A 21378-nucleotide genomic window follows, 5' to 3' on the forward strand; every position below is an offset into this window, starting at 1 on the left:
CCATTGCGATAGAGATAGCAACACTTAGACAAAACCTAGTTTGCACATTCTAGATATTCTAGTTTGATTATTTGCATAGGTTTTGCTCTAGGATTTATTTGTGGCCTAGTTTAGTGAAAATTTTATAAGTCCTAATTCACCCCCCCCTCTTAGGCGTCACCTGTTTCCTACAAGTGGTATTAGAGGCAGGTTTGGCTCATTTGAAACGCTTTAGCTTCACCGCTAAAAGAGCCGACGCTTTTTAGAGGAAGGGATGGATACCCATAGGCCACCACACTTCGACGGCAATAACTTCCCATATTATAGTGCTAGAATGGCATGTTACCTAGAAGCCGATGATCTAGGTGTTTGGAGAGTCACTCATGACAGGATGAAACCTCCCAAGAATCCCGAGAAACCCACCACGAGTGAGGAAAAAGAAATTCATTTAAATGCTAGAGCCAAAAATTGCTTGTATGAATCTCTTAACATGGATATTTTTAATCAAGTATTTACATTAAAAACTGCTAATGAGATTTGGCTAAAATTGCATAAGCTCCATGACGGCACATCAAATGTTCGTGAGCAAAAACATTGCCTAGTATTAAATGAGTATAATTCTTATGCTATGAAAGAAAATGAGCTTGTTAGAGATATGTATTCTCGTCTAAATCTAATCATCAATGAGCTAAACTGTATTGGCATTAATAAGCTAGGTGATGCAGACATTGTAAGGGAGATTTTCTTCCTGCTACCACAACAAAGATATGGGAGTATCATCACCATCCTTCACAACATGGAGGACTTGAGTACAATGACCCCGACCACTGTGACTGGGAAAATCGCGGCCATTGAGATGTCGTGAAAAATGTGTCAGGGAGAAGAGCCAACTTCCTCAAGGCCATATCCTTTTGCATGTGATGAAAGGAAGGGTAAAAAGAAGGCTCCCACTCCAAGTTACTCGAGTGAAGAAGAGGAAGAATAAGAAAATTATGATGAAGAAGATAATCAACCATCAACAATATCCTCCGAGGACGAAGAAACAATCCGACACATCGGAAAGGTAATGAGGATTGTTGGTCCTTGTTCTCGAATGCTATACACCAAGAACAAAACAACACAATTGTTAATGATAAAAGACCTTTGTCCTTTGATACATTATCTCCTTTCGGGTATAATGAACCTTAGACGAAGGTCATGAAGGACGTACCTTCATCATTTCAGTAAACAGATATAAACAAAAGTACATGAAATACAAAAAAGCATAAAATAATGATAATGAATTAATGAATCATTTATATTCTCATTCCATGAATAATTGCTCATAATGTTTATATGACATTGATACCTTCGGTTTGCCAGAGAGTTACCATCCAGCGTGAACAGTACAATGTTACTGTTCATCTATTTATAGGCACGGGACGCAGCCCAGACAAGATTACATTTATGTCCCTGACATTCACTATTTACTATAAGGCAAGCTATCGAGGACTAAGTAGTCTTTTCTCCTTTTGGTCAGTTTCGCCTTTCACCATCGTCATCATACTAAGCTGAAGCTCCTTCGGTCACAGCTTCGGAGTTCATTTGTCTCTTTCAGATTGCACCTTCATATCACGCAAACCTTCATTTCAAAGGCGAAGCTTTTTATAAGAGTCTGTTATACTAAAAACATGTTAGTTAAGTTTTTGAGGACCTTTGAAAGAGGAAGGCCTCCAACAGTAGCCCCTCGCAATATTAATTTGTTTTTGTATTTAACAAATTCAGACTGCGACGTGAACGAAGGCCTTTAACCGAAGGTCCAAAAAAATACCTTCCCTTCGCTAGAATAGCGAAAGTCAATGACATGTAGGGCCCACCAAGTTGCAATGCACTGGGCATATAAATAGGAACCCGTAGCGATAGCATTTGATGCGTCATCTCAATCACTTATGCTATTTTTTCAAGTTTGAATTTTCTTGCTGTCAGATTTTGTTTGATTTGTAAGCTTCGGCATTTGCACAAGTGCTCACCAAATGGCTGAAGAGAAGAAGGTTGTTAATCCTGCTCTAGCTGGTTTTTACGAGGCTATGGAGAAGACTAACACAGAGAAGATTACAAATGAAATGTTGGCTGGGCTGTCCGAAGATTCTGGCGATAGCGAAAGCTTCGATTTGGAAAGTGAAGACGAATATGCCAAAAATCGATCGTGGCGGCCGAGTCATACGATCTTCGGAAAATCATCCATTAAGCAGGGTTAGATTGATGCTATAAAGGAAAGATATTTTCGTGATATTTCCATTGTGAGGGCTGGAGGGGACAGTGCCGCCCCTGCGCTGAAGAAGATGAAGTGGTTGTTTACAGGAGCTTCATGAAGGCTGGGCTTTGGTTTCCGTTAAGTAAATTTCTGGTTGAAGTTCTAAAGACCTTTGATATTTTTCTTCATCAGATTACCCCCGAAGCCATCATCAGGATGGGGTTTTTTATTTGGGTTGTGAGAAGCCAAGGACTGGAGCCGAGTGCTAGATGCTTCTGTAATATGCATGAACTGTCTTACGAAACGAAGGCTACTAGGAAGGAACAGTATCACAATAATTTTGGTTGCTACGGCTTCATGCCTCGCTCTGATGTGAGCTATCTAGTTCCGACGTTTCGGAAGAGGTGGCCAGGAACCTGGATGGAAGAATGGTTTTATGTGAAGAATAACTTAATTGAAAGGGAAGTTATGAAAGGGATTATCCAACGCCCCATCTGGTCTCGCTTCGGCATCAGAAGACCAGCCACTGCTCTTGGAAATGAAGTATAAACATGCCAGAGGAGTTTTAATATTGTGTGCACTTTTATTGGTACAAGAGACTTGGTCCAAGAGCACGTTGCTTATAGAGTATGGCCTCTTGTGAATGACTGGGAGATGCCGAAGGAAGCTGCTGCCGGGTCTAATCAAGGCGGCTTAGTCTATCTGAAATACACTTTTAGATACAGAGATCAGTTTGATGAGTCGAACGATGAGCGACTAAATTGTATTGAGGCGACCAATGACAAGTTGCTTGGGGCCTATACAAGGGCCGAAGATGATGCCATGACCGTAGCCTTCGAAGGACAAGGCAAGAAAAGGTTAAGCAGAGTTTTCGATGTTATTGGTTTTGTATACCCAGATTATAGCTATCCCTCGCGAAAACAGGGAAAAAAGAGAAAAACTGCTACTTCGGCCATTTTTGCTGCGCCGAAGGGAAAAAAGATCAAAGTGTTGACGCACCGGCCTAGATACATTGAAACGGCCAGGGTGTCGAAGCTTGTTGAAGGAACACCTTCCATTGCCGAGCCGAGATAGCCTGCTCCTGCCGGCTCCAAGGAGGAATCGTCTGAGGAGAAAATCAAATTGGCCGGAGCGCCGAAGCATTCTGCCGAAGCCACAGAAAAAGCGGCCGAAGTGCCTGAGCTAGGAGAATTGGCAGGATTACAAGTCCTGAGCCCGCCACCAGAGCCGGAGTTGCCGAAGGTGCCCAGAGCTCCTATAATAACTCCCAAGAGGAGGAGGATGGCTAGTGTGCTAGACGCTATTTTAGAGTCGACAAGGGTGTCAACTCCTGCTCCTGCAAAGGAAACTGCTGAAGCTGCCACAGTTCGTGTTGAAACTGAAGCTGGGCCCTCAGTACCCATTGAAACAGAACCTGCTGGAACTGGGCAGAGTTTTGAACATGGACCTTCAGACGTCGGTCTGGTTCTGGAGAAAGAAAATGCGCCCGAAGCATCTCCTACTCCTGAAGCACCTACTGGAGAGCTTGACTTTATTATTCGACATGCTTCGGGTAAAAAGTTGTCTGAAGAGGAAATTGCGGAAGCCAAACACTACGCCTGGGAACTGAAGTATCTGAAGGGGGCCTTGATGTATAATGGCACCAACGAAGATGACTTTTTATACTGCCTCCCGGACAACAAGGAAATATCTGTTTGCTGGGAGATGGCAAAAAACATAGGATTTCCGAAGCTTGAAGTTGGCCTTTCTGCTATGTCGAAAGATGACCTCGCAGACAGCCTTACTTACAATAGCCTGAAGGTACAGGAGTTGTGGACTTTTAAGCAGATTATTTTTGTGTCCTTTATTCTTGTGCTGATCCTTTGACTCCCCCTTTTTTGTAGGGCTTAATTTCTGAGCAATGCTTTGAGAGCACAAAAGAATGCTGAGGATGAGAGCTGCCAGATAGCCCTTGGTAACCTTTGGTCAGAGGTTATCAAACTGAGGAATGGAGTCGTAGACAAGGATAAAATTCTGCTTTCCTTGGTAGACAGGGTAAAGATTAGCGAAGCCAATCTCGCTACACAATCTGAAGCTCATAGAGCTGAAATTGAAGATTTAAAGAAAAATCTTGCAGAAAAGAACGAGGATTTTGAAGTCACTAAAGCAAAACAAGAAATAAGTGAATGGACTAGCGCAAAACTACAAAAGAATGTAGATGAGCTTCGGTTCAAAGGAGAGGTACTACGAAAAATCCTTGGATTGTGCTAAAAAGCTGAAAGATAGTTTTGCAAAAGTGGGTGCCTACTTATCTGAGCAAAAATTTATCAGAGGCGATCTCGAAGGAATTATCGAATGGATCGGTGAAGAAGCTAAAGCATTTGATGAGATACTTAGCGATCGTGGTAATTTTTGTGCCTTCGCCGGTGCTAAAGGGGTTGCAGCGATTTTAGAAAAATCTAGCTGTGAACATGTTAAAGCTGCAATCCAGACGGAGGCCGTCTTCTCTGTAGAAAACATGAAGGATCCTTCGGCTGAGGCTACTTTAATGGGTGGGAAATACTACTCCAATGTTTGGATGAAGGGCGGTCGAGAATTAGCCGATGAAGCTATAAAGAAGAATGAGAAAGAATCCCACGAAGCCCGAGAAGAAGCCAAGCGAGCCGAAGAGGCTGCCGAGCGCGCAAGGCGCATAGGTATTTTATTTGCTTCGTTGCTTCACCATTTTTTCTTTCTGGTTTCGAATTAACAAATTATTTGTGTTGTAGCTAAACTTTCGCCGCCACCTGAGCCTTATGATCCCGAAGCTGATCCAGCCATGAAGGCGGCACTAGAGACTATAAGAATTGCTGAAGAAGCTGTTGATGAAGCTGTCAACAAACTTCTGAACAAAACTGCTGAGAAAATTTTGAAGGAATACTAGATTTTTGTGTAGCTAAAAAATGTAACATTTGTGTGATGTAATATTCGTACAAGCTAAACATTGTATATCTATGTGTACATTAATGTAATAAATTTCTTTGCGATGCATGAAATTTGCGTACATACCATTTTGAGCCTTCGGCGACAAAAAACACCTTCCCTTCTTTTCATGCTTCGTAAAGAAAAAGCCCTTCTATAGCACAGCTGCTGCGTGATATTGTTGTCGACAAAAATTTTCCTGGCGTATAAGATTGTAATTGCCGAAGGGTTGCTTTGTGCTCTGGTACATTGTTTCATTCATTGTATATTTTGAAAGAAACAACTTTCCTTCTTCTCAATTTTGCTGCTGATGCAATATGATGTATGATGTAATGCTATGCTGAATGATGCGATGATATGATGCAGCATGATGTTTATGCCAAAGACATGTCCACATATAAATACTCTGACTCTGCATCCCCTTAGGGACATCTTTTGAGTCTCTTCACCTTATATTTCGGTGATATTTAAGCTCTGCATCTCCTTAGGAACGACTTTGGAGCTTCTTCACCTTCTATTTCGGTGGCATTTAAGCTCTGCATCCCCTTAGGGATGACTTTGGAGCTTCTTCACCTTTTATTTCGGTAGTATTTTGGCTCTGCATTCCCTTAGAAACGACTTTTGAGCTTCGGAACTTACTCTGCGCTCCTTTAGGAACAACTTTCGTAGCTTCAGAACTTACTCTGCGCTCCCTTAGGAACGACTTTCGTAGCTTCGGAACTTACTCTGCGCTCCCTTAGGAATGACTTTCGTAGCTTCGGAACTTACTCTGCGCTCTCTTAGGAATGACTTTCGTAGCTTCGGAACTTACTCCGCTCCCTTAGGAACGACTTTTGTAGCTTCAGAATCTTGTTAAGAGGAAGCATCTCGCTTGATGATATGAGTACGATATTATTACATGAAATTGGAATTTATTACTTCATGACTTATTTTTCATACAAGAAAATAAAATGACAGAAAAAACAAAGAAGCACCAGAGGTAGGATATTCTTTAGTAGATGTGCTTGGATTCAGGCACAATACTATTGACTGTGCGAGCTTCAGACTCCTCCCGAAAATCGTGCTACTACTGAGCGTGTTGGTGCCCTTCTGGCTGCTGGCTTCGGGCTAGAGTGGCTTGCCGAAGCGACAGAGGTCGTAGGCTGATGATTACCTACTAGTCCGATTTTTGAAATCTCACCGTCGTGAGATCCGAATGCCGAATCTCTCTCTTTCCTTGCACGTCCTTACCTTAGCGATTATACCAGAAGGAACAAGGCCACCACCTTGCCCAAACTGGACAAAACATTCCCCTTCCTTATCCTCCCGATGCTCCTCAGTCGTCATAATCCTGAGGTTCAGACCGTGCAAGTTCAGATCAAGCGACTGCCCATACAGTCTCGAGTGGTTGTACTTGATAAGAGTATAGGTAAGGAGTGATGACAAACCGGTCCTTAGGGGAGAGGGAAAATCTTTCATGCTCACACCTAACCTGGCTGAGCCATCACCTTAGGCCCTCCCCTAAACCAGGGAGTCCCTCATCATCCCACTCAAGGGTGATAAGGGTGACAACCCTTCATAATACCCATTTTGAAAATCATTTTCTTTTGAAAACTCACACCTTTTCTCAAATCATTTGTAACAAATATGTCAAGGAGTATAAAGATTGATTGCGGCAAAGTTCTAAGGTTGGGTGGCCATAATAACTTGTCTCTTAGCAGCAAAATCATATCATGCACAAAATAACAGGCTGAGGGTTGTGGTTGAAAAAGCATAGGTAATTTATGCACCAAAGGGATCCAGTGAGCTTGTTGTTGCTTTAACCGGCGAAAGGGTGAGAGCTCGCGGAACTGGCTTCTGGCTCCACCGTCTGGCGTAGTCTTGCATATCTGGCCTTCACGAGACAGCACGAACGCTCCAATAACTATGCAACATGAACAAGGAAACATACAAACCAGCAAGTATATCATCAAATATTTAGTATAGTGGTCAGAATAGCGATATATGGATGGGTAGAGTCTTGAGCAGAATCTGTGTCATGTGGTGTTGTGATATTACTGGTGGTGGAGTGGAGGTGCTTACCAGAAGGGTGGATTGGAGGCGAAGCGACACTATGCGCGTAGCCGGTAGAGCGGGATAACTGAGTGGGTGGGGTTTGCCTTGAGGGTCAGTGTGTGGAGAGCGAGAGGGTAGCTCGGTGTATGTGGTGTAGTACAGTACAGTTCACTATTGGTGAGAATAGTGACGAATGAATCATCTGACTTAGTCTGAATAGGGAAATTATAGGCAGAATATGGGACAAGAGTATTTTGGGAGTTTTCTGGAATATGAACCATGCTTAAGGGATAACATGGTTGGATAGGGAACAATTTGATAATAATTTAGAAACAAGAATTATTGGAATCTGAGTTTGGAAGCCTAGCTCAAAAGAATCCCAAAGTTATGTGTGCTCAACTTGGAGAAATCTAAGATGGGTGACCAGATGGGAAGTTCTTACTGGAAGGTAAATCACAGTCATCAGAGTTCGTATGACTGAAATATTGGTCTGGCAGGTCTTAGGTAAGCTGGACAACATGATGGATGAGCAGTTGAATATTTGGGTGATCGAATGATCGATGAATAGTGACGATGAATAGTAAAGATGAATAGTAACGACGAAATATCAGCGATAAATATCATCGATGAATAGTAACAATGAATACTAATAATGATGAATAGTAATGACGATTAGTAAGGGTTAATAGTAACGCTAATGAATAGTAATGTTGAATAGTAACGGTGAATAGTAATGGTAGATAGTTCGTATGAACGAACGATGACCGCTGAATAGGGACTATGAACGATGAATAGGGACTATGAACAAACGATGAATAGGGACTATGAACGAACGATGCACGATGAATAGGGACTATGAACGATGAATAGGGACTATGAACGAACGATGAACGATGAATAGGGACTATGAACGAACGATGAAAGATGAATATGGACTATGAACGAACGGACGAACGAACGATCGGAATTTCGGCAGCATAACGGCTGAACAAAGATTATTTGGACGAACGAACGAACGAATGATTGAACGATCGGGGGAACGAACCATGAACGATTGGACGAACGATCGAACGATCGGACAAACGAACGAACAAACTAAGAACAGGTGGACGAACGATTGATGAATGATCGAACGATCCTTGTGCTAGTGGTGTGCTTGTGTGGGAGTTGGAGTGGGGGGAGAGAGTTGCCATGAAATGCCTTGGGTGGCTTGAGAGGAGGCCCTTGCCCCTCTATTTATAGGCTAGGTGGGAGGATTAGGGGGAGGAGGCGAGGATTAGTGGGAGATAAGCATGTATTTGTCTTGTATAAGTGAAATTAGCTTGTAGAGCTCACTGTATGACACCGGAGGCGTACGTATATGTATGAGGAAAATTATGAAGGAAATATTTGTAGGGACTTGAAAAATGATTCTGAAGGTATTTCTCAGAAGGAAAATATTTGGAGAATTATCGGTGGAATATTTGGGCATTATTTCTGGAAAGAATTTGAGTGGGATCACTGGGGAAATATTTGTAGAATATTTTGAGGAGGATTTTGGAGAGAATATAGACCACTATATTTTATTTGTTGATATCAACTCGCAAACAAACATTTTAAAATGAAATTTAAAATTCATTTCGAATTTAGAGTGAATTTGAGAAAATTTCAAGATTTGAATTTTTGGGGTGCTACAGATCTACCCCACTTAAAATGAATCTCGTCCTCTTGATTCGGCGTAGAAGGGTTATGGGTATAGCTTTACTTCAGTTACATATCTTCACTTTGCAGACTCTTCGAGGAGATGGAACTTCAACAAAATCTGGCCTTTGAGGAGCATCCGGTTGCCGATTGCAACGCTGATTCTGGCTACTCAAAGATCATATTCAGGCTTGTAGCTTTCGCTTGGTAGCTAGCTTATTGAAGAAGCATCAATGCCAACACGCAAACCTTTCTCTTGCGAACTCCCACATGAATTCCTTCCTTGATTGGTCTTCTGGTGCTTCATCAATGGAACTTGGGTGACCACTTCTCATCCAGAAACTTATAAGCTTCGATGATCTGGTCCTCCACAAGATTGCTACAGGCCTTCTTCTTTTTCTCCATAGCAACAACCTCACTAGAACATTACTCCACTTAAAAAGGATGAGGGTGGAACTCTTGAATCTTGGGGAATTGAACTCCTTGAAGTACCTCATATCAAGGGTGTTACGGGGCCTTCTTCTGGTGTTGTTGCTTGAGCAGGCTGCAGAGATATGACTAACACCGGGTTGACTTTGGGACAACCTTCTTCTCATCTACTCTTCGCTATCTTCTTTTCTTTCTCTCTTCTCACTGCACCTTTCTTTCTCTTTGCTCTTCCCACTGGAGGATTCTATCAAAGAGTATTACCATCATACAAAGGAGGAAACCAAAGACTATGAACCATGTACAATAGTCTTCAACCCAAGAATCACCAAGCATTGTGATCTTAGGGGAGAGGGAGTGGAAAATGGAGTTGCTTGTGATTTGGCAGAGGGGATTTTATCGGGACTGTTTTTCTTGGAATGGGAACTGAGGCAGCTGGTGGGGGGTTAATAGGCGAGCGGTATGCGATGTGGTGCTCGAGTGTGGAGTGGCGGTGATGGAGCAGGTGCCACACGGCAGCAGACGCGACATGGGGAGGGGGGCTATTGCCGGCGACAATGGTGGCGGTGGGTGCGCTGCAAAGGGGGCATGGGGTGGTGGTAATGCTCATGGAGGTGGGGCACGCGTGCGGGGAGCACGAGTGAGTGGTGGGGTCGACGACCCTAATGTTTGTGGTCTCTGGTTCCAAGAATCTTTGCCTATCTGAGTGGTAATAACTTCTTTTGTCCTCTTTTTCAGTTTACTTTGACTCAGGGGCAGTGCTTTGATTCCCATGGTCGGTCCTTTTGAATGAGCGGCTGGATAGGTTTCTTCTGTAGCTTATTCCATGCTTCAAGGGTAAGCTTCCCGGTATCTTCTTGGGTAAGGTGCTTTTCTCTTGAGATGGGTTAAGATGAGAATGGAAGCATACGGTGAGGATTAGCTCTAATTTGTGATCTATGTTTTTAGAGAAAACCTTTCTTAAAAAGAAGGAAAACACACAAGCTCAGCAATAATAAGCACAAACAATTCAAATGTTTTGAATAAGGGAAGAATAGAGTTTTTCCAAAGCACGAACTACTCAGGTTCGGGGGCTAAGCATAACTACTATTGCTCGGCTCCTGAACTGAGAACTATGCTAAATGCGACTTATGATCACTAACGTTAAAGCATCACATATGCACTCAAAAGGGGATAAAACATCAAGCGAAATTCATTTTGAAATGCCCTAGGGGGCCACACAATTAGAGTTTTTCAAAACACGAGGCTACACGGTTACCTCTCATACATGCAGGGCGCTGGCCAAAGTGAAGAAAAACTTCACTACCCAATGCATGCAGAGGACTGGGCATAACTAACTTAGACTAGGCAGCTTCTCTTCTGGCGAGGCTAGCACACAAATTCAATCTGAGACATCTACTGGATGGGTCAAGAGGGAGTTGATGTTGATGACTTCTTCTAGCGGCGACTGGGATGGCAGGACGGGGTCGAACTCTTATTCAAGCGGGACTGGCTCTTGTAGCTCCTCAGAGGGCGGTGGAGCTGGTGGGGTGCTTACAGCTTCTTCCTTGATCTCAAGGGATGGTGCTAGAATCTTCTTCATGGTGAGGGGCTCAAACAACTCTGGCGGGGGATCTTGGGAGGATTCAGGGTGCTCTTGCTTATCCACATCCTGAGGGGAGACTGGCATTCCTTCCAAGAGTATGGCTCCTCAGGGAGTTCCCAAGCCTTCTTCTCTCCTTTGATAGAGACCGGGTGACCTTCAAGAATATGGGGATCTTCAGCTTTCATGGGTTAAACTGGGTTGGATGAAGCGGGCTCTTGGATCCGCAGGGCTCTACGTTGGTTGTAGGTTACCAAGTAGGCCTCCATCAACTTCTGGACATGCTCATCCTTGGCTTGCTTCAGGGCTTCAACAGCAATGACTTCACGACTTTCAAAGGCAGCTACACGAGCTTGAGGTGAGGTGAGATCCACATGAAGCTGACGGTTGTGCTTCTCTACATTTTCTGTTCGGGCAATCATCTGACGGTGGTGCCGAGCCAAGAAATCATACTGTGCTTCCAGGGTGAGTAGGTATGCAGTGAGATACACGACTGTGGGGTCATCCTCAAGCAGCTGCTGCCCTTCCAATGCACACATCCTGGCCATCCAAACTGGACGGTCTCTCTGAAAGGGTGGAAAGAATCTGAGCGAGGTGTCGGCCACTTCTTCATAGATTTGACACAGGGCCCTCAATGCCTTACGAGCGATGACTTGGCAGGTGTCTCTGAATCTGTGCCCCACAGCAGTGACACTCCATTCCACATGGTGCGGACTGGATCCAATGTATACAGTCACGACACACTTCTCTGTGCCATGCTCGACGAATTCACGACCATCATACTCTGGCTGGCTCCTGATTCCAAGGCGAACTGTGCATGCTCTCAACAACTTGGGGAAACCATCTTCATTCTGGCAAAAGTTGGTTTGGCAGTGAACCTCCATCTGACTTCTGAGAGAAGGAAAGGGGAAAACATTTTTGAAATGGAGGGATGAGAACAAGAATTGTTTTTAAGAAAATAGTTTTGACTCAAAAACTTTTGTATCAAGCCTAAGGGTTATGTCCTGCGGCCAACCTAACAGCTCTGATACCACCTGAAGCACCCCAATCCTATGGGACTCAAATGTGATACAATTACTAGTCCCAGGAGGCTAGTAAACACATTTATACATCAGATAATTCCATATCTGCTTAAATAAGACAAACCTATAAAGGTGGCGATCAACTTTAAGAGTTGGTCCACAACTCAGGACATATCATCAGAGTGGGGCTGAAGCAGCCCGATGTACGCAGCGAAGCAAATCAGTGGTCCAACATCCACAAGCAAGGTTGGGAACAGGCGTAACTCTTACCCAATCAGCGATCTCCTTCTCGGAAAAACAACAAATAAGCAAGGGTGAGTACTTACGTACTCAGCAGCCCACCTTCACCCACAGAATGGGGAAATCAGATATAATGCATGAAATATGTGGAGCTCAGGATATTTTGCAGAAAGAGCAATATTTGATGCAGGGTTATTTTGTAAAACATTTTATATTTTTCAAAGTGCATCCTCTCCCAAAGGAGCAGGAAGTTTTTCAATATAGAACAAAATCCCCTGGACTAAACCATCCAGGTATCTCAGCAGTTTCCCACTGGTTTTCATTTTCAAAAACATCTACTGGACTTCCCGTCCACCATAGCTCACGGCTCAACCGCCAGACCTTTTAAAACCACTTTTCAAAAGCATTTTTTGGAAAACAAAACACTACTTTCAAATCCATGCCATGACTCATACATATCCATGGACGCGGACTATTCTAATAGGTTTTCAAACTCTGCACAGAGGTGTACACTTTACCCACTAGTCCGGTTTCTGCAATCTCACCGTCGTGAGATCTGAATGTTGAATCTCTCTCTTTCCTTGCACGTCCTTACCTTAGCAATTATATCGGAAGGAACAAGGCCACCACCATGCCCAAACCGGACAAAACATTCCCCTTCCTTATCCTCCCGGTGCTCCCTAGCCGTCATAATCCTAGGGTTCGAACCGTGCAAGTTCAGATCAAGCGACTGCCCATACAGTCTCGAGTGGTTGTACTTGATAAGAGTATAGGTAAGGAGTGATGACAAACGAGACCTTAGGGGAGAGGGACAATCCTTCATGCTCACACCTAACCTGGTTGAGCCATCACCTTAGGCCCTCCCCTAAACCAGGGAGTCCCTGATCATCCCACTCAAGGGTGATAAGGGTGACAACCCTTCATCATACCCATTTTGAAAAACATTTTCTTTTGAAAACTCACACCTTATCTCAATTCATTTGTAACAAATATGTCAAGGAGTATAAAGATTGATTGCGGCAAAGTTCTAAGGTTGGGTGGCCAAAATAACTTGTCTCTTAGCAGCAAAATCATATCATGCACAAAATAACAGGCTAAGGGTTGTGGTTGAAAAAGCATAGGTAATTTATGCATCAAAGGGATCTAGTGAGCTTGCCATTGCTTTAACCGGCGAAATGGTGAGAGCTCGCGGAACTGGCTTCTAGCTCCGCCGTCTAGCGTAGACTTGCAGATCTGGCCTTCACGAGACGGCACGAACGCTCCAATAACTATGCAACATGAACAAGCAAACATACAAACCAGCAAGTATATCATCAAATATTTAATATAGTGGTCAGAATAGCGATATATGGATGGGTAGAGTCTTGAGCAGAATCTTTGTCATGTGGTGTTGTGATATTACTGGTGGTGGAGTGGAGGTGCTTACCAGAAGGGTAGATTGGAGGCGAAGCGACACTATGCGCGTAGCCGGCAAAGCGGGGTAACTGAGTGGGTGAGGGTTTGCCTTAAGGGTGAGTGTGTGGAGAGGGAGAGGGTAGCTGGGTGTATTTATAGCTGGGTGTATGTGGTGTAGTACAGTAGAGTTCACTGTTGGTGAGAATAGTGACAAATGAATCATCTGACTTAGTCTGAACAAGGAAATTATAGGCAGAATATGGGGCAAGAGTATTTTGGGAGTTTTCTAGAATATGAACCATGCTTAAGGGATGACATGGTTGGATAGGGAATAATTTGATAAGAATTCAGAAACAAGAATTATTGAAATCTAAGTTTGGAAGCCTGGCTCGAAAGAATCCCAAAGTTAAGCGTGCTCAACTTGGAGAAATCTAGGATGGGTGGCCAGATGGGAAGTTCTTATAGGAAGGAAAATCAAAGTCACCGGAGTTCGTATGACTGGAATATTGGTCTAGCAGGTCTTAGGTGAGTTGGATAGCATGATGGATGAACAGTTGAATATTGGGTGATCGGATGATCGATGAATAGCAAAGATGAATAGTAAAGATGAATAGTAACGACGAAATAGAAGCGATAAATGTCATCGATAAATAGTAACGATGCTGAATAGTAATGGTGATTAGTAACGATGATGAATAGTAATGGTGAATAGTAATGGTGAATAGTAACGGTGGATAGTTCGTATGAATGAACGATGAACGATGAATAGGGACTATGAACGATGAATAGGGACTATGAACGAACGATGGACGATGAATAGGGAATATGAACGATTAATAGGGACTATGAACGAACAATGAACGATGAATAGGGACTATGAACGAACGATGAATAGGGACTATGAACGAACGGTCGAACGAACGATCAGAATTTTAGTAGCATAATGGCTGAACAAAGATTATTTGGACGAACGAACGGACGAACGGATGAATGAACCATGAACGATCGAACGAACGATCGAACAATCGGACGAACGAACAAACAAACTAAGAACAGGTGGACGAACGATCCTTGTGCTTGTGTGGGAGTTGGAGTGGGGGGGAGACAGTTGCCATGAAATGGCTTGGGGTGGCTTGAGAGGAGGCCCTTGCCCCTCTATTTATAGGCTAGGTGGGGGGATTAGGGGGAGGAGGCGAGGATTAGTGGGAGGATGCGAGGATTAGTGGAAGATAAGCATGTATTTGTCTTGTATAAGTGATATTAGCTTGTAGAGCTCACTGTATGACACGGAGGCGTACGTATACGTATGAGCATGAGGAAAATTATGAAGGAAATATTTGTAGGGACTTTAAAATTGATTCTGAAGGTATTTCTCAGGAGGAAAATATTTGGAGAATTATAGGTGCGATATTTGGGCATTATTTCTGGAAAGAATTTGAGGGGGTCACTAGGGAAATATTTGTAGGATATTTTGAGGAGGATTTTCGAGAGAATATAGACCACTATATTTTATTTGTTGATATCAACTCGCAAACAAACATTTTGAAATGAAATTTAAAATTCATTTCGAATTTGGAGTGAATTTGAGAAAATTTCAAGATTTGAATTTTTGGGGCGCTACACTCACCCTTGCTGTACTCACATCCCCTAAGTCAAAGACAGGTACCGTAAGATGAAGAGCATGAAGGATGTCACGATGACTTCGTGAGAGGTCTAGGCCATCGTCTCCCAATCAACTATGGTTGCTGGATCGTTGTCTTCGTATGATGTAATTATTTAACTATTTTGTACAGAACTCCTATTATAAAGTAAAGATGTGACATCCGTTTCTGTACCATGAGTCATCATATGTGTGAGACTTGATCCTAGCACACATTTGATTCGCGCCTGGTTTTTCCCTTAAATCTGGGTGTGACAGGAGGTGAGGGGCCACGGAGTGGGGTGCGTGGGGCCGGGTGCGAAAGCCGGGGCGGCTCGGCGAGCGCCAAGTGGCGACGTGGCACAGGGCGCGCGCCCGTGCGACAAGAGGAAGGGGAAGGGGCTGAGGTGGGGCCCGCGTGTAAGAGAGATTGGGAGGGGGAGTGGAGAGAGGGGCGCGGGATGGGCCTGGCTAGGCCGAATTCGACCAGGCCGAGCTAGGGTTTAGTTTTTTTAAAAATGTTTTTATATGATATTCATTAAAAATACAAATAATAGTTTTAAAATATTTTAAAAATTATAATAAATCCACAATAATATTTTCATAAATAAAATACCAAAAAAATTATTACTTTTATGTGCAAACCTATTATATAAATAAATTGGGCTTCATAAAAGTGGAACAAAATAGATATAATCCTTGCCATTCATTAGCAAACAAAAATCATGATCTATAAATGAATGCATGAAACACTTGAATCAAAATTTTAATTTACTCTTACTAAGTTTATCGACTAGTAATGTATTATTTTAATTGATGGATTTGAGGTATTACAAAACCTACCCCCTAAAAAGAATCTCGTCCTCGAGATTAGAGAACTTCTGAGAATAGCTGGGGAAATTCTGCTCTGAGTTCATCCTCTCTTTCCCAAGTTGCCTCATCTTCTGAACGATGACTCTACTGAACTTTGCACATATTGATAACCTTACTCCGAGTAATTCTACGTGATGTTTCCAAAATTCTAACTAGATACTCATAATATGTTAAGTCTTCATTAACATTCAGTTCTTCCATGGGTAACTGCTCCTCTGGTACCCTTAAGCATTTCTTGAGTTGTGACACATGGAATACGTCATGTACATCTGATAAACGGTCAGGTAGTTCTAACTGATATGCTACTTCTCCTTTCCTTTCCAAGATCTTGAATGGACCAATATAACGGGGAGATAATTTGCCTTTAACCTTATACCTTCTCATTCCTCTCACCGGGGAAACCTTAAGATACACAAAGTCTCCAACTTCAAAGGTTAATTCTCTTCTCCTATTATCATCATATCTTTTCTGCCTTGATTGTGATGTTTTTAAATTCTCTCTAACAATCAGCACTTGCTTTTCTACTTCTTGAAGAATTTTTAGACCAAACACATGACTTTCTCTAGTTTGATTCTAATATAGTGGTGCCCCGCATTTCCTTCCGTAGAGTGCTTCAAATGGTGCCATCTTTAAATTCGCTTGGTAACTATTGTTATAGGAAAACTCTGCATACGGCAAACTCTAATCCCAACTTTTACCATACTTTAAAGTACAGGCTCTTAACATAACCTCTAATACTTGATTTGTTCTTTCTGTTTAGCCATCTATCTACGGACGATAGGCTAAGCTGAAATTTAGTTTAGTATCCATAGATTCATGCAACCTTTTCCAAAAGCTTGAGGTAAATTAGGTTCCTCTATCTAACACAATCTTCTTTGGAACACCATGTAAACATACAATTCTTGACATGTACAGTTCTGCTATTTGTGCTCCTAAGTAAGTTGTCTTCATAGGTATGAAGTGTGCAACCTATGTTAATGTAACATCCCTGGTGTTAATCATAATCATACATTTCATACGCATCATTAAAGCATTATCATGAGCATCACTAGTGTCGGCGTTTCGGACCCGCGAGGACCGTCAACCGACCAGTAAATTTGTTGCTGCGTGTCCCTGCCCAGATGGGTTGATGCAAGATGGAACACAAGAGGGAAATGAGGCTTATGTTATCTCGCATCGGGGTGCTTGTAGTAGGGGTTACAAGCGTCGCGCGAGGGAGCGAGGGCGAGAACGAGAGAGAGAGAGAGAGTCTCTGTGTGCTGCCTGTCTCGTCTGCCCCGCCTGTCCTTGACGTGCAACATTGTCGGTGTTGCAACATGTGTCCGTGACGTGCCTTAGGAAGGCCCTGGACATCCCCTTTTATAGATACAAGGAGATGCCGAGCTGTACAATGGGGTGTAGCTACGAGCTAACGTGGTCGTTGGAGAAGCGCCTTGAGCCCTGTACACGAGCTAACATGGCCGTCGGAGAAGTGCATTGAGCCCTGTAGAAGCACAGCTGTCGGTGTGGCATGGATCCTGCTGACGTTGTCTTGCTTCCGTAGGAGGTTCAGAGCAATCCGATGTCATGGGCGCACGCGGGGAACCATCATTACCTGTTACCGGAGTAACCTTAGATGGGACACCGGTCTTGTTCCTTCATAGCCTGAGGCAGCTAGCTAGGAGTAGGGTAATGATGTATCCCCTGTAACGTAGTCGGTCCAAGGCCCAGGTCGGGCGAGGCAGAGACTTCTCCTGAGGCCAAGGCTGGGCTCGGGCGGGGTTGTGACTCCTCCCGAGGCCGAGGCTGAGGCCGAGGCCGAGGCCTGGGGTCGGGCGAGGCGGAGATCTTCTTTCGAGGCTAAGGCTGAGGCTGAGGCCTAAGGTCGGGTGAGGCGGAGCTCCTTGTTGCGCCCGAGGCCAAACTCGTGGGAGATCGTGACTCAGTTTTATCCTGGTGGTTGGCACTGTAGCCAGAGCGGGCTGAACGGCACTGTTTTCCGATCAGATCGGTCAGTAAAGGGGCAAAGTGACTGCGGTCACTTCGACCTTGCCGACTGAGGCACGTGTGTCAGGATAAGGTGTCAGGCGATCCCCACATTAAATGTGCACGCGATACGGTCGGCTGGTAAGGCGATTTGGCCAAGGTCGCTGCACAACAAAGTCTGCCCAAGCTAGGCTTCAGGTGAGCCGAGGGTGCGCTCATCGCCTGAGGGGACCCTCGGGCGAGGCGTGAATCCGTCCGGGACTACTGTTCCCGCTCGAGGCTGGGCTCGAATGAGGTCGCGTCCCTTGGTAGGCGTGGCCTTGACTTGAACCGTGCTTTATCAGCCGCGTATGGTTTGTTCTGAAGATGCTTTCTAGCCGGATTAAGGAGCATTGGGGGTACCCCTAATTACGGTACCCGACAGTAGCCCCCGAGCTTCAAAGGGAGTGCGGGCACTCGCTTGGAGGTTCTGCCGGTTTTTTTGCAAGGGGACTGGCCCTTCTCGGTTATATTTTGTTCTGGTGGGTGCGCGTGAGCGCACCCGCCGGGTGTAGCCCCCGAGGCCTCGGAGGAGTGGTTTGACTCCTCTGAGGTCTTAATTTTTTGCGATGCCTCGGATGGCCTTGTCGTTTCCTCATGCGGCCTGGTCGTAGCCCGGGTGCACGGTCAGGCTTTGAGTTTTCACGCTGGTTTGTTGACGTGGTCAACGGTTCGGCCGTAGCCTGGTGCGAGAGCAGTCCCCGAGCCTCTGCACGGATCGAGAGGACGATCAAGGACCGTCTCGACTTTTATTGTACGCCCCTTCATCGCCTTTCCGCAAGGAGGAAGGGGGGGAAGCACCATGTTACCCTCGGGGGGCACCGAACATGGCGTTTCCAGTGAGTTGCTAGCGGGTGATCCGAGTGGACGCCCGAGCCCCGTTCGATAAGGGTCGGCTAGTGGCCCAGAGGCGCGCTCCAAAAGTACATATAGGTGATTTGCCGGACCCGGACCCATTCGATAGGGTCCGAGGGCTCGATGCCTCCCTCAGGTGGGATTCCGTTACAAAATCATTCCCACTGGTCTCGGAAATGTCCTAGGGTACCTCGGGAGCGTAGCCCGAGCCTCGGCCATGTAACAGACGTACCTAGGGTCATCCCTAACTCTGCGTGCTCTGGGGCGGCTGTCAAACCCTTCTGAGGGGCCAGCCTTCGAACCCCTGATCAGTAAAGGGCACGGAGCCCGAGTGCTCGGGGCGGTTGCCGAACCCCGGAGGGCGCAACCTTCGAACCCCTGATCAGTAGGAGGGCTCGGGGCCTGTTTCCTTAGCTGGGAAGGATCCTTTTTCGAAATATCTCCCTTTCCCGGTCCCTATGGCAAGAGAGAGAGAGGCAAAGAAAAAGGACATGAATTTAAATAAGGTGGCACACCTTTTTTGACGCGGTCATTATGACGGAGATGAAACGGCGCCCGCTTCTTCTGCCGGAGGTGTCGCTTGCCCTGCCAAGGAGTTAATGCGATGGGACAGGCGATTCACGGGGCGTCTGTTGCGCGTGCGCGAGCCGTTCGAGGAACGGAACACGGGCGCGTCATTTTTACTCCGTGGGAGGGGGCTCCCCTGCCGTTTCAGGAGAGGATGCGATCCTATAGGTGATTGGACCGCTGCTTCCGCTCGTCTGCTGCTGCAGTTACTGCCGGTCCGCCTCTAGTCATATCGACCGTCGCGCCTTTCCCCGCGGCTGACTGACCCGTGATCGTTGCACTCAATTGGCACTGTTGGGTCATGCGCATGGCTCCCTCGAGTCGCGGTACTGGTTCCGCAGTCGAGAAGACGCGGCATTGGCGTGAGTGGCGGTGCGGTTTCCTTGCACGCAGTAACTGTTGCGCTGGTTACATGACATGTGGGCCTGGGCCTCCATGCTGGTCCGCCGGATGCGATGAGGCCGAAAAGGGTGCACAACCGCGGTGCGGTTGCATGCTTCTCGCATGGCAGTCCACCTTTTCGACCGCTGGTTTCGGCGAGGATGGGGGAACGCTTATAACCGCGGGGCGGTTACATGCTTCGTGTGCGGCGATTTGGCTTCTTCCGTTTTGGGTCAGCCCGCATGACGTGTGGGACCCAGCCCCCGCGTCGGAGGGTGAGAACCCTGGAACACGTCAGTGGAGACTTTGCCCGAGACGCTTGGGGGTGGGGGTGAAGAGATCTGCCTTTAAAAAGGGGTCGATCCCCCGGGCAGAAGCCATGCCTTCACACTCCTCGCATTGATCGCGCCCTTCCACCTTCCGAGCCCCCAGATGGGGTGCACCTGCGTTGCCTTCTTTTTGCTGTTGTTTGAGGAGCGTGACCCCGTGGGGGTTGGCGCTCTTCAGTCACTGCTCGGCTTCAAGGATTTTCATCACGCAGCCGGCTGCAGTCCCCTACCGGCGGTCACCCGGGATGATGACCGCAGGCCTCGTGGTGGGGAAGAGCGAGCCGGGCCGTGGCCTCCCCCTGTCCTCGGCTTCAAGGACGTTCATCGTCCGTGCTGAGGAGGAGGGTGCGCCGAGTCGGGGCCTGCCTCCGTGTGGGCAGCGACCCGCTCCTTCCCTCAGTGATCGGGGGAGAAGAGCGTCCGCCGTCCGTGGCGCTGGTAGCTGCCGCATGTCCGGCTCCCCGGCCTGAGCGGCTCTGGCGCTGCTTCCGGTGCCACCTCCTACCGCTGGGGCGGAGCGCGGTTGCCCGTCCGCCACTCGGGTGTCGGTCGCGCCATGCGCAGGCCGGCCACGTCTAGGTCCTCCTTGCGCTGTCGGCTGCACTGGGGGGTCGCACAACACGTCATACGCCGCGAGGGCGGTACTCGTGTTCTGGGACGGTCTCGTTCTCGTTCTTGTGGCGAGGACGGGAGTGAGGACCTGCCGGTGCGCTTTGGGGCAGCCGCCGCTCGCCGGTGCGGTGTTGGTGGGCAGGTGGCCGCTGTCGTTGGTGCTGAGGTGGTGGTCGCCATAGGTGAGGCTTCCTCTACCAAATCGGTTGCCTCCGCCGATGAGACCGTTAGTGCCACCTGCGCTCGGGGCCTCTGGCTCTTTGGCTTTAATGGCTGGTTCTCGTCCCCCGTGAGGGCACGTGAACGAGGGCCTTTCAGCGGTAGCGTTTGCCCTAAGGCCATCGCTGCTGCTGTCTAGCCGCCCGAGACGGAGGTCGTTGTCGCGCTGCTGGTGTAGTGGTCGCCGTAGAGCCACCTGGAGTTTGTTATCCCGCAGGCCTTCCGGTGTGGAGGTTGTTCATTCCTGCGGGAATGGACCCGGAGTCCCGTTTGTAACGGTGCCCTCTTGAGAGCGAGATGTAATAGCTTTAAGTACTAAGACATCTGCCGCAGGTCGGGACAACCGTCGAGGGTGCTGCCGACGTCTG

This window comes from Zea mays, chromosome 4 (genome assembly GCF_902167145.1).
Source record: "Zea mays cultivar B73 chromosome 4, Zm-B73-REFERENCE-NAM-5.0, whole genome shotgun sequence".
Classification (NCBI taxonomy): Eukaryota; Viridiplantae; Streptophyta; class Magnoliopsida; order Poales; family Poaceae; genus Zea; species Zea mays.